Source organism: Macrobrachium rosenbergii, chromosome 29, assembly GCF_040412425.1.
Source record: "Macrobrachium rosenbergii isolate ZJJX-2024 chromosome 29, ASM4041242v1, whole genome shotgun sequence".
Lineage (NCBI taxonomy): Eukaryota > Metazoa > Arthropoda > Malacostraca > Decapoda > Palaemonidae > Macrobrachium > Macrobrachium rosenbergii.
The window spans coordinates 6,927,549-6,930,931 of record NC_089769.1 but is presented as its reverse complement, the minus strand read 5'-3'; the positions used below and the strand labels follow the sequence as shown (position 1 = coordinate 6,930,931).

At 37.0% G+C, this 3,383-nt stretch overlaps 1 long non-coding RNA gene across 1 annotated transcript; it reads right to left on the bottom strand.

The window, feature by feature from the left end:
* Positions 1–312: 312 nt before the first annotated feature.
* On the bottom strand, positions 313–2,443 carry LOC136854379 (uncharacterized). Its single transcript, XR_010857683.1, has 2 exons — positions 2,304–2,443; positions 313–663 (listed from the first exon to the last, which is right to left on the bottom strand). It is a non-coding gene; the product is annotated as an uncharacterized lncRNA (long non-coding RNA).
* Positions 2,444–3,383: the final 940 nt, after the last annotated feature.

Sequence of the window (3,383 nt, the reverse complement as noted above, 5' to 3'; positions counted from 1 at the left end):
ATTCATACAACTTTTAAGCCTTGTTGATTCAGGCACTATTTAGATTTTATCCAAATGTTTCTGTTGAAAATGATCCTTTCATTTTTTAGTTATTTCTGATATTATTATCTAAATAGCATTTAGATCCACCGGCCTTTGGAGGCATTAATTACTTGCTCAATCATTATTATCTTTTTTACTGATCTACATATTCAGTATATAATATATATAGTATATATAGATTAAATATATATGTGTTTTTCTTTTTATAAAGCAGTCATCATCGACAAGACCATTTCAGCCAAGAAGGTTAAAAAAAAGAAAACTAAAACATAAAATAAAGAAAATTTACTGAAGATGTAGAAAATTCATCAGTAATTTAAAAAAAAACATTTTTTTGGGAAGGAGAAAAAAAGCAGTCAAATCATTCCAGAATAATCAACCGAAGAAAGGGTATCCACCATATCCTCCGTATCCGCCGTATCCACCGTATCCACCGTATCCTCCGTATCCACCATATCCTCCGTATCCTAAGGAGCCGTATGGGTTGAAGAATCCTTGGACGGCTCCAGCGGCGGCTCCGAGGAGGTTACCGAAGATTCTCTGGTTTCCTCTGTTCGCCTGCTGAGGCCGGGCTGCTGCCAGGCCAACGAACACTAGGAAGATGAGCGCGACGAAACGCATCTGAAACGTCGAAGATATTCTGTAAAATACTTTCGTATTCTGGGTTTGTCTCTTCGTCATATTCGTGTGAATGGGGCGCTGCATTTCTTAATGTATTCCGTAGAATTTTAGTATTTTGGGTTTTTGTTTTCGTTATGGTTGTGTTCACGGGACGCTGGATTTCTGGTGTATTCTGTAAAATGTTCGTGTTCTTGAGTTTGTCTTTCTTCATGTTCGTGTAAATGGGACGTTGTATTTCTAAGTGCATTTTGCAAAATGTTTGTCTTTTGGGTTTGTCTCTTCGTCATATTCGTGTTAAAGGGGCGCTGTCTATCCTAACAGATTTGTTTGTTTTTGCTGAAACGCCTTCCAGTTGGATTCTCGCGCTCTTCTTCTGTCAGGCCTCGTAAGAAGTTGGGTCTCTCTTCTCTCACTCTTGCTTAGGATTCTGCGTTTCTAATAGCATTTATTCACGTAGAATTTTGTTTGTGTGTCATTTTGTCAATACTATGAAGAATAGTATAAAACAATGAGCTACTCTGGAGAATTCAGAAACAAATGAAGGCTTATTTATAAGAAAAAGTAAATCGTAGAAAGGGTTATAAAGGAAACTAGCCCATTAGGAACAGTAGATGTGCTGAATTTCGAAACATTTAGTTTATCTTGTCTTTGCCTTTTACAACTCCTTGCTTTATTCTTCATGAAAAAATACAAACTATAGTATAGAGCTATTTTATATAAAGACATTGGGAATAAGAAAATCTGCAGAGAGAGAGAGAGAGAGAGAGAGAGAGAGAGAGAGAGAGAGCTTTGTTAAATCTTAAAATCAGTATTCATAACATAACGCATGAAATCAGTATGACAACGCAACCTCCCAGTCTATACCTCTTTTGATTTAATATATTTTTGTATCTGTGAAAAACAGTGTATATAAAGTTTCACTGCAACGGGCAAAATCCTATGAATGAATGATTCAAAGTCATCTGGAGAGCAATAGATATTTATGATACTGATAGTTAGAGAGAGAGAGAGAGAGAGAGAGAGAGAGAGAGAGCAAACAGTATACGATACGACATGTTGATTTGGTATCATCACTCATTATTTAAATAAAGGTTTCATGAGGTAGGATTTGTTTACATATTAGTTTCCATATTTCAGACTGAAACTTCCACAGCTCTAGACTTCTACCGACTGAACTGATAAAATACTGCAAGCGTCGTTTAAATGAGGTCTTAGAAGCATGTTTATGTAATAAGTAAAGCAATCTGTCTCGCTCTCTGTTGATAGGCAACGTTCTTTACTAAATATTGCTAAATGAAGGAGACTTCAGTTCGTAATTTGGTCTAATTCTGGGCCTACGTTGAATGCAGTCACAGAATCAAAGCGACAAATTGGCAGATAATTAAGCTTCGATTTTGTCTTTATATGCTGATCAACTTCTGTCAGAAATATATGGATTAAAACCTACGAGTAGTAAAGAACGTACCTTGAGAGCTCACTGACTTCCAAGCCAAAGCTCCGAGAAACGGCAAAGTTGCAAACGGTTTCATCAACTTCGAGTTAAATTGTGCAAATTCCTACACGGAGCTGAATAACAAACGTTATGACAGCATCATGAGTCTTAGAATACCACGAAGCTTTCATAAAGTATAGGTACTTACTTTGGCGGTAGAGAAGCTGGCTACTTGTCGATCTGAAAGTCTTATGGTGAGGAACAAACGACGACCCAAGGTTTATATAACCCAGACAATTGTCCTTCTGCCCGAACTGGTTGCTAGATTCCAGAAGACAGGCTCCGCCCACTTTTACCCAGGCGACGGGGGATTCCAGAGTATTCGGTATTCATAGTCTGATGAGCTTGCTAAACTCTTCCCCCGGCCCCCACCCAACCCCAATTCTCAGCCACCTGTTATGTAGTAGAAATATTGGGGATTTCTCATCTGGAATTTATTTCCTGTCAGGCACAACGTAGTTCCCCGCTTCACCGAACGGCTATGGACTAATAAATACGGCAACGATTACTGTCCGCTTTGTTCGTGCTTTTGTTTCTTGTTTATTTTTTGCTGCAGCGCGATGGCCTCTCGATGGCCTCTCAGATCAATCTAGTTTTGGGGGGAATTTCTCGTTCTCTTGTTTTGATAAACTAGTTTTTTTTTATTATCGTTTTTAGTCTTTTCTTATTCTTAACATTCATGAAGGTGTTGTTACTGAATCTGTCAACCACCTTCAGTTACCACAATCCTTAGGAGTGTCACGATATTACATTTGTTTTTAATTTTAAAGAACAAGACATCAGTCATTCTGTATCTTCTGCGTTCTTTGTTATCCTTTGTGTAATCAATGTAGCACATTCCAGCTACGCTCTATCTACCTACATACTACAGCTACTTTAGTTTTTTTTTTCTTTTAATTACTTACTTGACCTTGAGTTCCAGTTTTATAATGACAAACAGAGAGGAGTGGTCGGGTATTTGTTTGTCATTGTTATGTTCTAGTTAAATTAGATGGCATTATATATGTATATATATATATATATATATATATATATATATATATATATATATGTATATATGTATGTACACATACATATATTTATATATGGCTACATATATATGTGTGTGTGTGTGTGTAAGCGTGTCTATATTTGTATACATCCTTGTGAAAGAAGTGACGCGAGAGATCAGAGGAAGGACGTTAGATGATAGTGATGCTAGGCGACAGTGAAAGAAAACTGCAGATGG